The following is a 20,862-nucleotide window of genomic DNA, read 5'->3' on the forward strand; positions in this document are numbered from 1 at the left end:
GCCCAAAATGTCCATAACACACCCAGCCGAGTCCCACGGGAAGTCGGCGAGAAAAGTGAGAAAAGTCGGTAAAATGTTAAAAAAAATCACACCCGGGTTCGAGTCTTAAGACTTGTGGCACTCCATGTGGGACTGGAACCTGGGTAGGTATTTTGAACATTTTTGGGACTTTTGCCGACTTTTCCAACTTTTATTCCCTCCTCCCCGTGGGACTGGGCTGGGTGTTTTATGGACAATTTGGGCATCCCGGTTGTGCTGCGGGACTTGTGGGACTGGAACCTGGGTAGGTATTTTGAACATTTTTGGGACTTTTGCCGACTTTTCCAACTTGTATCCCCTCCTCCCCGTGGGACTGGGCTGGGTGTGTTATGGACATTTTGGGCATCCCGGGACTTGTGCCGCGGGACTTGTGGGACTGGAACCTGGGTAGGTATTTTGAACATTTTGGGGACTTTTGACGACTCTTCTCACTTTTCTCCCCCACTTCCCGTGGGACTTTGCCGGGTGCGTTTTGGACATTTTTTGCATCCCGGGACTCGTGAGGCTGGAACCCGGGGAGGTATTTTGGACACAATTGGGACTTTTGACCATTTTGGCCGCCTTTTCCCCTCTTCTTCCCCGCCTTCCTGTGCACCGTTGCTGGGTGTGTTTTGGACATTTGGACATAAATAGTTTCAAGCATGTTTTACTCAATATAGGTCATCAAATCTCAGCAACAAGCTGTAATATCTTACTGACATCATTTAGGACCAAAAAACACTTAAAACAAGTAAAACACTCTAACATAAAATCTTATGTATGGCCGTGCAAGTCCCGGGATGCCCAAAATGTCCATAACACACCCAGCAAAGTCCCACGGGAAGGCGGGGATAAAAGTTGGAAAAGTCGGCAAAATGTTCAAAAATCACACCCGGGTTCGAGTCTTAAGACTTGTTGCACTCCATGTGGGACTGGAACCTGGGTAGGTATTTTGAACATTTTTGGGACTTTTGCCGACTTTTCCAACTTTTATCCCCTCCTCCCCGTGGGACTGGGCTGGGTGTGTTATGGACATTTTGGGCATCCCGGGACTTGTGCTGCGGGACTTGTGGGACTGGAACCTGGGTAGGTATTTTGAACATTTTTGGGGACTTTTGACGACTCTTCTCACTTTTCTCCCCCACTTCCCGTGGGACTTTGCCGGGTGCGTTTTGGACATTTTTTTGCATCCCGGGACTCGTGAGACTGGAACCCGGGGAGGTATTTTGGACACAATTGGGACTTTTGACCATTTTGGCCGCCTTTTCCCCTCTTCTTCCCCGCCTTCCTGTGCACCGTTGCTGGGTGTGTTTTGGACATTTGGACATAAATAGTTTCAAGCATGTTTTACTCAATATAGGTCATCACATCTCAGCAACAAGCTGTAATATCTTACTGAGATCATTTAGGACCAAAAAACACTTAAAACAAGTTAAACACTCTAACATAAAATCTTATGTATGGCCGTGCAAGTCCTGGAATGCCCAAAATGTCCATAACACACCCAGCCGAGTCCCACGGGAAGGCGGGAAGAAAAGTGAGAAAAGTCGGTAAAATGATAAAAAATCACACCCGGGTTCGAGTCTTAAGACTTGTGGCACTCCATGTGGGACTGGAACCTGGGTAGGTATTTTGAACATTTTTGGGGACTTTTGCCGACTTTTCCAACTTTTATCCCCTCCTCCCCGTGGGACTCGGCTGGGTGTTTTATGGACATTTTGGGCATCCCGGGACTTGTGGGACTGGAACCTGGGTAGGTATTTTGAACATTTTTGGGGACTTTTGACGACTCTTCTCACTTTTCTCCCCCACTTCCCGTGGGACTTTGCCGGGTGCGTTTTGGACATTTTTTGCATCCCGGGACTCGTGAGACTGGAACCCGGGGAGGTATTTTGGACACAATTGGGACTTTTGACCATTTTGGCCGCCTTTTCCCCTCTTTTTCCCCGCCTTCCTGTGCACCGTTGCTGGGTGTGTTTTGCACATTTGGACATAAATAGTTTCAAGCATGTTTTACTCAATATAGGTCATCAAATCTCAGCAACAAGCTGTAATATCTTACTGAGATCATTTAGGACCAAAAACACTTAAAACAAGTAAAACACTCTAACATAAAATCTTATGTATGGCCGTGCAAGTCCCGGGATGCCCAAAATGTCCATAACACACCCAGCAAAGTCCCACGGGAAGGCGGGGAGAAAAGTGAGAAAAGTCGGTCAAATGTTAAAAAATCACACCCGGGTTCGAGTCTTAAGACTTGTGGCACTCCATGTGGGACTGGAACCTGGGTAGGTATTTTGAACATTTTTGGGACTTTTGCCGACTTTTCCAACTTTTATCCCCTCCTCCCCGTGGGACTGGGCTGGGTGTTTTATGGACATTTTGGGCATCCCGGGTCTTGCGCCGCGGGACTTGTGGGACTGGAACCTGGGTAGGTATTTTGAACATTTTTGGGGACTTTTGACGACTTTTCTCACTTTTCTCCCCCACTTTGCCGGGTGTGTTTTGGACATTTTTTGCATCCCGGGACTCGTGAGGCTGGAACCCGGGGAGGTATTTTGGACACAATTGGGACTTTTGACCATTTTGGCCGCCTTTTCCCCTCTTCTTCCCCGCCTTCCTGTGCACCGTTGCTGGGTGTGTTTTGGACATTTGGACATAAATAGTTTCAAGCATGTTTTACTCAATATAGGTCCTCAAATCTCAGCAACAAGCTGTAATATCTTACTGAGATCATTTAGGACCAAAAAAACACTTAAAACAATTAAAACACTAACATAAAATCTTATGTATGGCCGTGCAAGTCCCGGGATGCCCAAAATGTCCATAACACACCCAGCAAAGTCCCACGGGAAGGCGGGGAGAAAAGTGAGAAAAGTCGGTAAAATGTTCAAAAATCACACCCGGGTTCGAGTCTTAAGACTTGTGGCACTCCATGTGGGACTGGAACCTGGGTAGGTATTTTGAACATTTTTGGGGCTTTTGCCGACTTTTCCAACTTTTATCCCCTCCTCCCGGTGGGACTGGGCTGGGTGTTTTATGGACATTTTGGGCATCCCGGGACTTGTGGGACTGGAACCTGGGTAGGTATTTTGAACATTTTTGGGGACTTTTGACAACTTTTCTCACTTTTCTCCCCCACTTCCCGTGGGACTTTGCCGGGTGCGTTTTGGACATTTTTTTGCATCCCGGGACTCGTGAGACTGGAACCTGGGGAGGTATTTTGGACACAATTGGGACTTTTGACCATTTAGGCCGCCTTTTCCCCTCTTTTTCACCGCCTTCCTGAGCACCATTGCTGGGTGTGTTTTGGACATTTGGACATAAATAGTTTCAAGCATGTTTTACTCAATATAGGTCCTCAAATCTCAGCAACAAGCTGTAATATCTTACTGAGATCATTTAGGACCAAAAAACACTTAAAACAAGTAAAACACTAACATCAAATCTTATGTATGGTCGTGCAAGTCCCGGGATGCCCAAAATGTCCATAACACACCCAGCCGAGTCCCACGGGAAGGCGGGGAGAAAAGTGAGAAAAGTCGGTCAAATGTTAAAAAATCACACCCGGGTTCGAGTCTTAAGACTTGTGGCACTCCATGTGGGACTGGAACCTGGGTAGGTATTTTGAACATTTTTGGGACTTTTGCCGACTTTTCCAACTTTTATCCCCTCCTCCCCGTGGGACTGGGATGGGTGTGTTATGGACATTTTGGGCATCCCGGGACTTGTGCCGCGGGACTTGTGGGACTGGAACCTGGGTAGGTATTTTGAACATTTTTGGGGACTTTTGACGACTTTTCCCACTTTTCTCCCCCACTTCCCGTGGGACTTTGCCGGGTGCGTTTTGGACATTTTTTGCATCCCAGGACTTGTGAGACTGGAACCCGGGGAGGTATTTTGGACACAATTGGGACTTTTGACCATTTTGGCCGCCTTTTCCCCTCTTCTTCCCCGCCTTCCTGTGCACCGTTGCTGGGTGTGTTTTGGACATTTGGACATAAATAGTTTCAAGCATGTTTTACTCAATATAGGTCCTCAAATCTCAGCAACAAGCTGTAATATCTTACTGAGATCATTTAGGACCAAAACACTTAAAACAAGTAAAACACTCCAACATAAAATCTTATGTATGGCCGTGCAAGTCCCAGGATGCCCAAAATGTCCATAACACACCCAGCCGAGTTCCACGGGAAGGCGGGGAGAAAAGTGAGAAAAGTCGGTCAAATGTTCAAAAATCACACCCGGGTTCGAGTCTTAAGACTTGTGGCACTCCATGTGGGACTGGAACCTGGGTAGGTATTTTGAACATTTTTGGGACTTTTGCCGACTTTTCCAACTTGTATCCCCTCCTCCCCGTGGGACTGGGCTGGGTGTGTTATGGACAATTTGGGCATCCCGGGACTTGTGCCGCGGGACTTGTGGGACTGGAACCTGGGTAGGTATTTTGAACATTTTTGGGGACTTTTGACGACTCTTCTCACTTTTCTCCCCCACTTCCCGTGGGACTTTGCCGGGTGCGTTTTGGACATTTTTTGCATCCCGGGACTCGTGAGGCTGGAACCCGGGGAGGTATTTTGGACACAATTGGGACTTTTGACCATTTTGGCCGCCTTTTCCCCTCTTCTTCCCCGCCTTCCTGTGCACCGTTGCTGGGTGTGTTTTGGACATTTGGACATAAATAGTTTCAAGCATGTTTTACTCAATATAGGTCCTCAAATCTCAGCAACAAGCTGTAATATCTTACTGAGATCATTTAGGACCAAAAAAACACTTAAAACAATTAAAACACTAACATAAAATCTTATGTATGGCCGTGCAAGTCCCGGGATGCCCAAAATGTCCATAACACACCCAGCAAAGTCCCACGGGAAGGCGGGGAGAAAAGTGAGAAAAGTCGGTAAAATGTTCAAAAATCACACCCGGGTTCGAGTCTTAAGACTTGTGGCACTCCATGTGGGACTGGAACCTGGGTAGGTATTTTGAACATTTTTGGGGACTTTTGCCGACTTTTCCAACTTTTATCCCCTCCTGGGATGGGTGTGTTATGGACATTTTGGGCATCCCGGGACTTGTGCTGCGGGACTTGTGGGACTGGAACCTGGGTAGGTATTTTGAACATTTTTGGGGACTTTTGACAACTCTTCTCACTTTTCTCCCCCACTTCCCGTGGGACTTTGCCGTGTGCGTTTTGGACATTTTTTGCATCCCAGGACTTGTGAGACTGGAACCCGGGGAGGTATTTTGAAATTTTTTGGGGACTTTTGCCGACTTTTCCAACTTGTATCCCTCCTCCCCGTGGGACTGGGCTGGGTGTTTTATGGACATTTTGGGCATCCCGGGTCTTGCGCGGCGGGACTTGTGGGACTGGAACCTGGGTAGGTATTTTGAACATTTTTGGGGACTTTTGACGACTTTTCTCACTTTTCTCCCCCACTTTGCCGGGTGTGTTTTGGACATTTTTTGCATCCCGGGACTCGTGAGACTGGAACCCGGGGAGGTATTTTGGACACAATTGGGACTTTTGACCATTTTGGCCGCCTTTTCCCCGCCTTCCTGTGCACCGTTGCTGGGTGTGTTTTGGACATTTGGACAAAAATAGTTTCAAGCATGTTTTACTCAATATAGGTCATCAAATCTCAGCAACAAGCTGTAATATCTTACTGACATCATTTAGGACCAAAAAACACTTAAAACAAGTAAAACACTCTAACATGAAATCTGCTTAGTGAGAAGAATGATCCTATCAGACAGAAAATAAGCAAATATCACCCTTATTTGAGATATTTCAGTTTTTGCAGTGTAGGGTGTACCCTGCCTTCCGCCCGAATGCAGCTGGGATAGGCTCCAGCACCCCCCGCCATCCCATAAGGGACAAACGGTAGAAAATGGATGGACGTACATCTTGTCTTCCATAAGGATTGTGAATGATAAACAAGATGAGAAGAAAGAAGTCCCAGTGTGAGCCCATCCCCTTGCTTGTGTTGAGGTGTTGAAGTCTATCCCTGAAGGCGTGTACACGTGTCATTCCACCAGTCGTTCCGGTTTTTCTCTGCACAAAAAAAACATTGCCTCCGCACGACAGGAAGCGCTTTTGACCGCGGCAAAGCCCCGCAGGAGCGAGCGGCGGCACAAGTGAGCGTAAATCAACACAGGTGATAGGCCTCTTTATTTTGGAGCAATAACGGCGTGACACGACTTGTTGGCGTCGAATGCGAGGCAGCCAGAAGAAGTGTGTGTGTGTGTGTGTGTGTGTGTGTGTGTGTGTGTGTGTGTGTGTGTGTGTGTGTGTGTGTGTGTGTGTGTGTGTGTGTGTGTGTGTGTGTGTGGAACAAACATGGCAGGGCTTTAGATCAGCACAGCTGCACTCAGGCCCCAGTTCACACTAAGCCGGGATAAGGTTATCCAGGGTGAATCCCACCTAACCTTATCAATCAATCAATCAATCAATCAATCAATGTTTATTTATATATCCCTAAACCACAAGTGTCTCAAAGGGCTGCACAAGCCACAACGACATCCTCGGTACAAAGCCCACATAAGGGCAGGGGAAAACTCACAGCCCCAATGGGACGTCGATGTGAATGACTATGAGAAACCTTGGAGAGGACCTCTAGGGGAGACCGAATGCAATGGACGTTGAGTAGGTCTAGTATAATAGAGTGAGAGTCCAGTCCATAGTGGATCTAACATAATAGTGTGAGAGTCCAGTCCATAGTGGATCTAACATAATAGTGTGAGAGTCCAGTCCATAGTGGATCTAACATAATAGTGAGAGTCTAGTCCATAGTGGGTCTAACATAATAGTGAGAGTCCAGTCCATAGTGGATCTAACATAATAGCGAGAGCCCAGTCCATAGTGGATCTAACATAATAATGGGAGTCCAGTCCATGGTGGATCTAACATAATAGTGTGTGAGTCCAGTCCATAGTGGATCTAACATAATAGTAAGAGTCCAGTCCATAGTGGATCTAACATAATAGTGAGAGTCCAGTCCATAGTGGATCTAACATAATAGTAAGAGCCCAGTCCTTAGTAGATCTAACATAATATTGTGAGAGTCCAGTCCATAGTGGATCTAACATAATAGTGAGAGTCCAGTCCATAATGGATCTAACATAATAGTGTGAGAGTCCAGTCCATAGTGGATCTAACATAATAGTGAGAGTCCAGTCCATAGTAGATCTAACATAATATTGTGAGAGTCCAGTCCATAGTGGATCTAACATAATAGTGAGAGTCCAGTCCATAGTGGATCTAACATAAAGATATATACATTATAGGCGTAATATGACCAAACTTTCTTGTTCTTGTCAAAAGTCTAGCAGCCGCATTTTGTACCAACTGTAATCTTTTAATGCTAGACATAGGGAGACCCGAAAATTACGACACGTCACGTTTTGACGTCATTGCTCCTAGAGCGAATAATAGAAAGGCGTTTAATTCGCCAAAATTCACCCATTTAGAGTTCGGAAATCGGTTAAAAGAATATATGGTCTTTTTTCTGCAACATCAAGGTATATATTGACGCTTACATAGGTCTGGTGATAATGTTCCCCTTTAAGGGGTTATCCGGCTTAGTGTAGACATAGCCCAAGTCTTTTGTCTTTCCAAGTGCCAACATCTTATTTATGCAGGGGTTTGTTTGTTTTTTGCAGCAGGAGACAGTTGTCAGTTTTCCAGCCACAAGTCTCATTCTACCAACAACAGTTGCTGGAGTGCTTCCTAAACCACAATAACAGTCACTCCGGTCCAAACCACCATCTCTCAATCCCTCAGTTTCAGCGTTCTCCCGTTAAATAAAACCAGACGGGAACAATAGTATCGACACTCGTAAACATCCTGGTGGCAACGTTTGCAATTGGAATCACGCTAAGTAATCCAATCAACACCGAGTCCCAGTTGGCAGTGGCACCTGTAAAGCCTCCGGAGCAGGGGGTGTCAAACTCATTCTAGATCAGACCTGGGCAAATGTCCGGCAATCTGGCCCGCCGGACATTCCCAAATAATATTTTTTAGATGTTTAAGATGTAAAGTGTAGCTGCCATTATGATGTGCACTCATGTTTTCTAATGACCGTAAGTCTTCAACTATACCAGGGGTCGGCAACCAGGGCTGCATGGGATTCTGGGTATTTGTTCTGTTGTGTTAAGGTGCAGATGTGTTTGTCATTGTTGTTTGGTTTTAGTTCAAAGTGTGGCGCATTATTAGTAAGAGTGTTGAAGTTGTTTTAAATGGTCACCGTCAGTGTAACCTGTGTGGCTGTTGACCAAGTATGCCTTGCTGTAACTTACGTGTGCTAGCAGAAGCCCCATACACCATGTGGCTGGGCCGGCACGCTGCTTATACAGATTGGAGAGGGCGCTGAATGCTGTACCATCATGGCACGCCCTTACTATTATTGTAAGGGTAAGGGTGAATATCGGAGAATATTAATCCCGGGAGTTTTCTGCGAGAGGCACTAATGACCGTAAGTCTTCAACTATACCAGGGGTCGGCAACCTTTACCAGTCAAAGAGCCATTTTGACCAGTTTCACAAATTATAGAAATCAATGGGAGCCACAAAAATCTTTTGAAATAACGGTGTTGCTTCAACAGCACAATACTGGTCCTGTAGTTGTAGGAGATGTCTCAAAACCTCATCAGGAGTCCTGACAACACCCGAAAATGGCAGAAAAATGTATATTTTTCAAAAACTTTTTTTTTCTCGCTAAAATGTCGTAAGGGGGGACCCTTATTTAAAAAACTGTCTTGCTTCAGCAGCACAATACTAGTCCTGTGTCATGTCTGTGTGATCATGTTTTGTTTTAGTAATGTTCGGTTTAAATTTTGGACTTATTGTGCACTTTTGTTTTGTTTTGTCACCATAGCAACCATTAGTTTCACCTGTCACGTCACGCACCTGTTCCACGTTTGGACTCATTGTGCACTCTTGTCACCATAGCAACCATTAGTTTTCACCTGTTACGTCACGCACCTGTTTCACGTTTTGAGTCACGCACCTGCTTTCACTAATCATGTCCATAGTATTTAAGTTCATTCATTTTCTGTTGTTCGTCCTGACGACATCACCACATTTATGCTCCTGCACACTCTCCACACCCTGATGACCCTTGCTACTCTTTTTTTCATGCCGGTTCCATGCCAAGTAAGTTTTTGTTTGTTAAGCCACAGTTAGTGTTTTGTTTAATTGTTCATAGTTTCTGCCAATGTGCAAGTTTTGTGTTTAAAGTCTAGTTTTATTCTCCGCCACTGTGCGCGCTTTTCGTTTATTCCTTTTTTGATAGTTTAAATAAATCATGTACCCACCTTCAAGCCTTGACCAGTCCAGTTAATTTGCACCATGGGAGAACAAACCAAGCCAAAGTCCAAGTCCTGACATCCTGTAGTTGGAGAAGATGTCTCAAAACCTCATCAGGAGTCTCAACAACACCCAAAAATGGCAGAAAAGGTATATTATTCGAAAACTTTTTTTCCGCTAAAATGTCGTAAGGGGGGACCCTTATTTAAAAAACAGTCTTGCTTCAGCAGCACAATACTGGTCCTGTAGTTGGAGGAGATGTCTCAAAACCTCATCAGGAGTCTCAACAACACCCAAAAATGGCAGAAAAGGTATATTATTCGAAAACTTTTTTTTCGCTAAAATGTCGTAAGGGGGGAGACCCTTACAAAAAATTCAAAAAAGCGAACTTGCTTCAGCAGCACAATTCTGGTGCTGTAGTTGTAGGAGATGTTTCAAAACCTCATCAGGAGTCCTGACAACACCCGAAAATGGCAGAAAATGTATATTTTTCAAAAACTTTTTTTTCTCGCTAAAATGTCGTAAGGGGGGACCCTTATTTAAAAAACTGTCTTGCTTCAGCAGCACAATACTGGTCCTGTAGTTGTAGGGGTTGTCTCAAAACCTCATCAGGAGTCCTGACAACACCCGAAAATGGCAGAAAATGTATATTTTTCAAAAACTTTTTTTTCTCGCTAAAATGTCGTAAGGGGGGACCCTTACAAAAAATAAAAAAAAAACGGACTTGCTTCAAAGGCACAATTCTGGTGCTGTAGTTGTAGGAGATGTCTCAAAACCTCATCAGGAGTCTTGACAACACCCGAAAATGGCAGAAAATGTATATTTTTCAAAAACCTTTTTTTCGCTAAAATGTCGTAATGTCGTACCCAAAAATAAAAACAAAACGGTCTTGCTTCAACAGCACAATACTGGTCCTGTAGTTGTAGGAGATGTCTCAAAACCTCATCAGGAGTCCTGACAACACCCGAAAATGGCAGAAAATGTATATTTTTCAAAAACTTTTTTTTCTCGCTAAAATGTCGTAAGGGGGGGACCCTTACAAAAAATTCAAAAAAACGGACTTGCTTCAAAGGCACAATTCTGGTGCTGTAGTTGTAGGAGATGTCTCAAAACCTCATCAGGAGTCTTGACAACACCCGAAAATGGCAGAAAATGTATATTTTTCAAAAACCTTTTTTTCGCTAAAATGTCTTTAGGGGGGATCCTTATCCAAAAATTAAAAAAAAACAATCTCGCTTCAACAGCACAATACTGGTCCTGTAGTTGTAGGAGATGTCTCAAAACCTCATCAGGAGTCCTGACAACACCCGAAAATGGCAAAAAATTTATATCATTCAAAAACATTTTTTTCCCTAAAATGTCGTAATGTCGTACCCAAAAATAAAAACAAAACGGTCTTGCTTCAACAGCACAATTCTGGTGCTGTAGTTGTAGGAGATGTCTCAAAACCTCATCAGGAGTCCTGACAACACCCGAAAATGGCAGAAAATGTATATTTTTCAAAAACTTTTTTTTTTCTCGCTAAAATGTCGTAAGGGGGGACCCTTACAAAAAATTCAAAAAAACGGACTTGCTTCAAAGGCACAATTCTGGTGCTGAAGTTGTAGGAGATGTCTCAAAACCTCATCAGGAGTCTTGACAACACCCGAAAATGGCAGAAAATTTATATTTTTCAAAAACCTTTTTTTCGCTAAAATGTCGTTAGGGGGGTTCCTTATCCAAAAATTTTAAAAAAACAATCTCGCTTCAACAGCACAATACTGGTCCTGTAGTTGTAGGAGATGTCTCAAAACCTCATCAGGAGTCCTGACAACACCCGAAAATGGCAAAAAATTTATATCATTCAAAAACATTTTTTTCCCTAAAATGTCGTAATGTCGTACCCAAAAATGAAAACAAAACGGTCTTGCTTCAACAGCACAATTCTGGTGCTGTAGTTGTAGGAGATGTCTCAAAACCTCATCAGGAGTCCTGACAACACCCGAAAATGGCAGAAAATGTATATTTTTCAAAAACCTTTTTTTCGCTAAAATGTCGTTAGGGGGGTTCCTTATCCAAAAATTTAAAAAAAACAATCTCGCTTCAACAGCACAATACTGGTCCTGTAGTTGTAGGAGATGTCTCAAAACCTCATCAGGAGTCCTGACAACACCCGAAAATGGCAGAAAATGTATATTTTTCAAAAACTTTTTTTTCTCGCTAAAATGTCGTAAGGGGGGGACCCTTACAAAAAATTCAAAAAAACGGACTTGCTTCAAAGGCACAATTCTGGTGCTGTAGTTGTAGGAGATGTCTCAAAACCTCATCAGGAGTCTTGACAACACCCGAAAATGGCAGAAAATGTATATTTTTCAAAAACCTTTTTTTCGCTAAAATGTCTTTAGGGGGGATCCTTATCCAAAAATTAAAAAAAAACAATCTCGCTTCAACAGCACAATACTGGTCCTGTAGTTGTAGGAGATGTCTCAAAACCTCATCAGGAGTCCTGACAACACCCGAAAATGGCAAAAAATGTATATCATTCAAAAACATTTTTTTCCCTAAAATGTCGTAATGTCGTACCCAAAAATAAAAACAAAACGGTCTTGCTTCAACAGCACAATTCTGGTGCTGTAGTTGTAGGAGATGTTTCAAAACCTCATCAGGAGTCCTGACAACACCCGAAAATGGCAGAAAATGTATATTTTTCAAAAACTTTTTTTTCTCGCTAAAATGTCGTAAGGGGGGACCCTTATTTAAAAAACTGTCTTGCTTCAGCAGCACAATACTGGTCCTGTAGTTGTAGGGGTTGTCTCAAAACCTCATCAGGAGTCCTGACAACACCCGAAAATGGCAGAAAATGTATATTTTTCAAAAACTTTTTTTTCTCGCTAAAATGTCGTAAGGGGGGACCCTTACAAAAAATAAAAAAAAAACGGACTTGCTTCAAAGGCACAATTCTGGTGCTGTAGTTGTAGGAGATGTCTCAAAACCTCATCAGGAGTCTTGACAACACCCGAAAATGGCAGAAAATGTATATTTTTCAAAAACCTTTTTTTCGCTAAAATGTCGTAATGTCGTACCCAAAAATAAAAACAAAACGGTCTTGCTTCAACAGCACAATACTGGTCCTGTAGTTGTAGGAGATGTCTCAAAACCTCATCAGGAGTCCTGACAACACCCGAAAATGGCAGAAAATGTATATTTTTCAAAAACTTTTTTTTCTCGCTAAAATGTCGTAAGGGGGGGACCCTTACAAAAAATTCAAAAAAACGGACTTGCTTCAAAGGCACAATTCTGGTGCTGTAGTTGTAGGAGATGTCTCAAAACCTCATCAGGAGTCTTGACAACACCCGAAAATGGCAGAAAATGTATATTTTTCAAAAACCTTTTTTTCGCTAAAATGTCTTTAGGGGGGATCCTTATCCAAAAATTAAAAAAAAACAATCTCGCTTCAACAGCACAATACTGGTCCTGTAGTTGTAGGAGATGTCTCAAAACCTCATCAGGAGTCCTGACAACACCCGAAAATGGCAAAAAATTTATATCATTCAAAAACATTTTTTTCCCTAAAATGTCGTAATGTCGTACCCAAAAATAAAAACAAAACGGTCTTGCTTCAACAGCACAATTCTGGTGCTGTAGTTGTAGGAGATGTCTCAAAACCTCATCAGGAGTCCTGACAACACCCGAAAATGGCAGAAAATGTATATTTTTCAAAAACTTTTTTTTTTCTCGCTAAAATGTCGTAAGGGGGGACCCTTACAAAAAATTCAAAAAAACGGACTTGCTTCAAAGGCACAATTCTGGTGCTGAAGTTGTAGGAGATGTCTCAAAACCTCATCAGGAGTCTTGACAACACCCGAAAATGGCAGAAAATTTATATTTTTCAAAAACCTTTTTTTCGCTAAAATGTCGTTAGGGGGGTTCCTTATCCAAAAATTTTAAAAAAACAATCTCGCTTCAACAGCACAATACTGGTCCTGTAGTTGTAGGAGATGTCTCAAAACCTCATCAGGAGTCCTGACAACACCCGAAAATGGCAAAAAATTTATATCATTCAAAAACATTTTTTTCCCTAAAATGTCGTAATGTCGTACCCAAAAATGAAAACAAAACGGTCTTGCTTCAACAGCACAATTCTGGTGCTGTAGTTGTAGGAGATGTCTCAAAACCTCATCAGGAGTCCTGACAACACCCGAAAATGGCAGAAAATGTATATTTTTCAAAAACCTTTTTTTCGCTAAAATGTCGTTAGGGGGGTTCCTTATCCAAAAATTTAAAAAAAACAATCTCGCTTCAACAGCACAATACTGGTCCTGTAGTTGTAGGAGATGTCTCAAAACCTCATCAGGAGTCCTGACAACACCCGAAAATGGCAGAAAATGTATATTTTTCAAAAACTTTTTTTTCTCGCTAAAATGTCGTAAGGGGGGGACCCTTACAAAAAATTCAAAAAAACGGACTTGCTTCAAAGGCACAATTCTGGTGCTGTAGTTGTAGGAGATGTCTCAAAACCTCATCAGGAGTCTTGACAACACCCGAAAATGGCAGAAAATGTATATTTTTCAAAAACCTTTTTTTCGCTAAAATGTCTTTAGGGGGGATCCTTATCCAAAAATTAAAAAAAAACAATCTCGCTTCAACAGCACAATACTGGTCCTGTAGTTGTAGGAGATGTCTCAAAACCTCATCAGGAGTCCTGACAACACCCGAAAATGGCAAAAAATGTATATCATTCAAAAACATTTTTTTCCCTAAAATGTCGTAATGTCGTACCCAAAAATAAAAACAAAACGGTCTTGCTTCAACAGCACAATTCTGGTGCTGTAGTTGTAGGAGATGTCTCAAAACCTCATCAGGAGTCCTGACAACACCCGAAAATGGCAGAAAATGTATATTTTTCAAAAACTTTTTTTTTTCTCGCTAAAATGTCGTAAGGGGGGACCCTTACAAAAAATTCAAAAAAACGGACTTGCTTCAAAGGCACAATTCTGGTGCTGAAGTTGTAGGAGATGTCTCAAAACCTCATCAGGAGTCTTGACAACACCCGAAAATGGCAGAAAATTTATATTTTTCAAAAACCTTTTTTTCGCTAAAATGTCGTTAGGGGGGTTCCTTATCCAAAAATTAAAAAAAAACAATCTCGCTTCAACAGCACAATACTGGTCCTGTAGTTGTAGGAGATGTCTCAAAACCTCATCAGGAGTCCTGACAACACCCGAAAATGGCAAAAAATTTATATCATTCAAAAACATTTTTTTCCCTAAAATGTCGTAATGTCGTACCCAAAAATAAAAACAAAACGGTCTTGCTTCAACAGCACAATTCTGGTGCTGTAGTTGTAGGAGATGTCTCAAAACCTCATCAGGAGTCCTGACAACACCCGAAAATGGCAGAAAATGTATATTTTTCAAAAACTTTTTTTTTTCTCGCTAAAATGTCGTAAGGGGGGACCCTTACAAAAAATTCAAAAAAACGGACTTGCTTCAAAGGCACAATTCTGGTGCTGAAGTTGTAGGAGATGTCTCAAAACCTCATCAGGAGTCTTGACAACACCCGAAAATGGCAGAAAATGTATATTTTTCAAAAACCTTTTTTTCGCTAAAATGTCGTTAGGGGGGATCCTTATCCAAAAATTTAAAAAAAACAATCTCGCTTCAACAGCACAATACTGGTCCTGTAGTTGTAGGAGATGTCTCAAAACCTCATCAGGAGTCCTGACAACACCCGAAAATGGCAAAAAATTTATATCATTCAAAAACATTTTTTTCCCCTAAAATGTCGTAATGTCGTACCCAAAAATAAAAACAAAACGGTCTTGCTTCAACAGCACAATACTGGTCCTGTAGTTGTAGGGGTTGTCTCAAAACCTCATCAGGAGTCCTGACAACACCCGAAAATGGCAGAAAATGTATATTTTTCAAAAACTTTTTTTTTCTCGCTAAAATGTCGTAAGGGGGGACCCTTATTTAAAAAACTGTCTTGCTTCAGCAGCACAATACTAGTCCTGTAGTTGGAGGAGATGTCTCAAAACCTCATCAGGAGTCTCAACAACACCCAAAAATGGCAGAAAAGGTATAATATTTGAAAACTTTTTTTTCGCTAAAATGTCGTAAGGGGGGACCCTTACAAAAAATTCAAAAAAACGAACTTGCTTCAGCAGCACAATTCTGGTGCTGTAGTTGTAGGAGATGTCTCAAAACCTCTTCAGGAGTCCTGACAACACCCAAAAATGGCAGAAAATGTATATATTTTTCAATAACTTTTTTTTGTCGCTAAAATGTCGTTAGGGGGGATCCTTATCCAAAAATTAAAAAAAAACAATCTCGCTTCAACAGCACAATACTGGTCCTGTAGTTGTAGGAGATGTCTCAAAACCTCATCAGGAGTCCTGACAACACCCGAAAATGGCAGAAAATGTATATTTTTCAAAAACTTTTTGTTCTCGCTAAAATGTCGTAAGGGAGGACCCTTACAAAAAATTCAAAAAAACGGACTTGCTTCAAAGGCACAATTCTGGTGCTGTAGTTGTAGGAGATGTCTCAAAACCTCATCAGGAGTCTTGACAACACCCGAAAATGGCAGAAAATGTATATTTTTCAAAAACCTTTTTTTCGCTAAAATGTCGTTAGGGGGGATCCTTATCCAAAAATTAAAAAAAAAAACAATCTCGCTTCAACAGCACAATACTGGTCCTGTAGTTGTAGGAGATGTCTCAAAACCTCATCAGGAGTCCTGACAACACCCGAAAATGGCAAAAAATTTATATCATTCAAAAACATTTTTTCCCCTAAAATGTCGTAATGTCGTACCCAAAAATAAAAACAAAACGGTCTTGCTTCAACAGCACAATTCTGGTGCTGTAGTTGTAGGAGATGTCTCAAAACCTCATCAGGAGTCCTGACAACACCCGAAAATGGCAGAAAATGTATATTTTTCAAAAACTTTTTTTTTTCTCGCTAAAATGTCGTAAGGGGGGACCCTTACAAAAAATTCAAAAAAACGGACTTGCTTCAAAGGCACAATTCTGGTGCTGAAGTTGTAGGAGATGTCTCAAAACCTCATCAGGAGTCTTGACAACACCCGAAAATGGCAGAAAATTTATATTTTTCAAAAACCTTTTTTTCGCTAAAATGTCGTTAGGGGGGTTCCTTATCCAAAAATTAAAAAAAAACAATCTCGCTTCAACAGCACAATACTGGTCCTGTAGTTGTAGGAGATGTCTCAAAACCTCATCAGGAGTCCTGACAACACCCGAAAATGGCAAAAAATTTATATCATTCAAAAACATTTTTTTCCCTAAAATGTCGTAATGTCGTACCCAAAAATAAAAACAAAACGGTCTTGCTTCAACAGCACAATTCTGGTGCTGTAGTTGTAGGAGATGTCTCAAAACCTCATCAGGAGTCCTGACAACACCCGAAAATGGCAGAAAATGTATATTTTTCAAAAACTTTTTTTTTTCTCGCTAAAATGTCGTAAGGGGGGACCCTTACAAAAAATTCAAAAAAACGGACTTGCTTCAAAGGCACAATTCTGGTGCTGAAGTTGTAGGAGATGTCTCAAAACCTCATCAGGAGTCTTGACAACACCCGAAAATGGCAGAAAATGTATATTTTTCAAAAACCTTTTTTTCGCTAAAATGTCGTTAGGGGGGATCCTTATCCAAAAATTTAAAAAAAACAATCTCGCTTCAACAGCACAATACTGGTCCTGTAGTTGTAGGAGATGTCTCAAAACCTCATCAGGAGTCCTGACAACACCCGAAAATGGCAAAAAATTTATATCATTCAAAAACATTTTTTTCCCCTAAAATGTCGTAATGTCGTACCCAAAAATAAAAACAAAACGGTCTTGCTTCAACAGCACAATACTGGTCCTGTAGTTGTAGGGGTTGTCTCAAAACCTCATCAGGAGTCCTGACAACACCCGAAAATGGCAGAAAATGTATATTTTTCAAAAACTTTTTTTTTCTCGCTAAAATGTCGTAAGGGGGGACCCTTATTTAAAAAACTGTCTTGCTTCAGCAGCACAATACTAGTCCTGTAGTTGGAGGAGATGTCTCAAAACCTCATCAGGAGTCTCAACAACACCCAAAAATGGCAGAAAAGGTATAATATTTGAAAACTTTTTTTTCGCTAAAATGTCGTAAGGGGGGACCCTTACAAAAAATTCAAAAAAACGAACTTGCTTCAGCAGCACAATTCTGGTGCTGTAGTTGTAGGAGATGTCTCAAAACCTCTTCAGGAGTCCTGACAACACCCAAAAATGGCAGAAAATGTATATATTTTTCAATAACTTTTTTTTGTCGCTAAAATGTCGTTAGGGGGGATCCTTATCCAAAAATTAAAAAAAAACAATCTCGCTTCAACAGCACAATACTGGTCCTGTAGTTGTAGGAGATGTCTCAAAACCTCATCAGGAGTCCTGACAACACCCGAAAATGGCAGAAAATGTATATTTTTCAAAAACTTTTTGTTCTCGCTAAAATGTCGTAAGGGAGGACCCTTACAAAAAATTCAAAAAAACGGACTTGCTTCAAAGGCACAATTCTGGTCCTGTAGTTGTAGGAGATGTCTCAAAACCTCATCAGGAGTCTTGACAACACCCGAAAATGGCAGAAAATGTATATTTTTCAAAAACCTTTTTTTCGCTAAAATGTCGTTAGGGGGGATCCTTATCCAAAAATTAAAAAAAAAAACAATCTCGCTTCAACAGCACAATACTGGTCCTGTAGTTGTAGGAGATGTCTCAAAACCTCATCAGGAGTCCTGACAACACCCGAAAATGGCAAAAAATTTATATCATTCAAAAACATTTTTTCCCCTAAAATGTCGTAATGTCGTACCCAAAAATAAAAACAAAACGGTCTTGCTTCAACAGCACAATTCTGGTGCTGTAGTTGTAGGAGATGTCTCAAAACCTCATCAGGAGTCCTGACAACACCCGAAAATGGCAGAAAATGTATATTTTTCAAAAACTTTTTTTTTTCTCGCTAAAATGTCGTAAGGGGGGACCCTTACAAAAAATTCAAAAAAACGGACTTGCTTCAAAGGCACAATTCTGGTGCTGAAGTTGTAGGAGATGTCTCAAAACCTCATCAGGAGTCTTGACAACACCCGAAAATGGCAGAAAATTTATATTTTTCAAAAACCTTTTTTTCGCTAAAATGTCGTTAGGGGGGATCCTTATCCAAAAATTTAAAAAAAAAACAATCTCGCTTCAACAGCACAATACTGGTCCTGTAGTTGTAGGAGATGTCTCAAAACCTCATCAGGAGTCCTGACAACACCCGAAAATGGCAAAAAATGTATATCATTCAAAAACATTTTTTCCCCTAAAATGTCGTAATGTCGTACCCAAAAATAAAAACAAAACGGTCTTGCTTCAACAGCACAATACTGGTCCTGTAGTTGTAGGGGTTGTCTCAAAACCTCATCAGGAGTCCTGACAACACCCGAAAATGGCAGAAAATGTATATTTTTCAAAAACTTTTTTTTCTCGCTAAAATGTCGTAAGGGGGGACCCTTATTTAAAAAACTGTCTTGCTTCAGCAGCACAATACTGGTCCTGTAGTTGTAGGAGATGTCTCAAAACCTCATCAGGAGTCCTGACAACACCCGAAAATGGCAGAAAATGTATATTTTTCAAGAACTTTTTTTTCTCGCTAAAATGTCGTAAGGGGGGACCCTTATTTAAAAAACTGTCTTGCTTCAGCAGCACAATACTAGTCCTGTAGTTGGAGGAGATGTCTCAAAACCTCATCAGGAGTCTCAACAACACCCAAAAATGGCAGAAAAGGTATATTATTCGAAAACTTTTTTTTCGCTAAAATGTCGTAAGGGGGGAGACCCTTACAAAAAATTCAAAAAAACGAACTTGCTTCAGCAGCACAATTCTGGTGCTGTAGTTGTAGGAGATGTCTCAAAACCTCATCAGGAGTCCTGACAACACCCGAAAATGGCAGAAAATGTATATTTTTCAAAAACGTTTTTTTCTCGCTAAAATGTCGTAAGGGGGGACCCTTATTTAAAAAACTGTCTTGCTTCAGCAGCACAATACTAGTCCTGTAAAAACAACAAAAATTCTCCGGGATCTAAAAGGGTCCCACTCATAAAAGTATTAAAAATAAGTCATACATTATTTTTTTACTTTTAAATCTATAGATCAACTCCAGCTTTATCCGTCGATTATAAGTTTATTTAATTTTATAATTTTTTTCTTTTTGTTTTATAGCCATTTTGTCAAAGAAAACTTTTTCTTATATATTTTTTTATGGCAAAACACAAAATATGCAATATTGTCCCCAAAAGTACTTCAAAGTAGAATTACTTGATTTGAAGTAATTGAAGCCTTGAATAGATAAATAATTCATAACAATGATTTTTATGCATTATTATTTTTTGAGCAATGCCAGTTTAAAACAAACAAAATAAACACAAAAATTCCCAGGGATCTCATAAAAGTATTAAAAATAATTCATACATTATTTTATTATTATTTTTAGTTTGGAACCTCAAATCTATAGATCAACTTCAGACCTATCCGTCGATTATAAGTTTATTTTATAATTTTTTGTGTGTTTTAATATCCCTTTTGTCAAAGAAAACTTATTTATTTTTGTTTTTATGGCTAAACACAAAATAAGCAATATTTCCCCCAAAAAGTACTTCAAAGTAGAATTACTTGATTTGAAGTAATTGAAGCCTTGAATAGATAAATAATTCATAACATTGATTTTGATGCATTATTATTTTTTGAGCAATGACAGTTTAAAACAAACAAAATAAACACAAAAATTCCCAGGATCTCATAAAAGTATTAAAAATAATTCATACATTATTTTTTTTTTTTTTTTAGTTTGGAACCTCAAATCTATAGATCAACTTCAGACCTATCCGTCGATTATAAGTTTATTTTATAATTTTTTGTGTGTTTTATATCTCTTTTGTCAAATATAACTTTTTCTTATTTATTTATTTTTATATGGTAAAACACAAAATATGCAATATTTTCCCCCTAAAAGTACTTCAAAGTAGAATGACTTGATTTGAAGTAATTGAAGCCTTGAATAGATAAATAATTCATAACATTGATTTTGATGCATTATTATTTTTTGAGCAATGACAGTTTAAAACAAACAAAAAAAACACAAAAATTCCCAGGGATCTCATAAAAGTATTAAAAATAATTCATACATTATTTTTATTATTATTTTTAGTTTGGAACCTCAAATCTATAGATCAACTTCAGACCTATCCGTCGATTATAAGTTTATTTTATAATTTTTTGTGTGTTTTAATATCCCTTTTGTCAAAGAAAACTTATTTATTTTTGTTTTTATGGCTAAACACAAAATAAGCAATATTTCCCCCAAAAAGTACTTCAAAGTAGAATTACTTGATTTGAAATAATTGAAGCCTTGAATAGATAAATAATTCATAACATTGATTTTGATGCATTATTATTTTTTGAGCAATGACAGTTTAAAACAAACAAAATAAACACAAAAATTCCCAGGGATCTCATAAAAGTATTAAAAATAAGTCATACATTATT

Source organism: Nerophis lumbriciformis, linkage group LG16 (genome assembly GCF_033978685.3).
Source record: "Nerophis lumbriciformis linkage group LG16, RoL_Nlum_v2.1, whole genome shotgun sequence".
Taxonomy (NCBI): Eukaryota; Metazoa; Chordata; class Actinopteri; order Syngnathiformes; family Syngnathidae; genus Nerophis; species Nerophis lumbriciformis.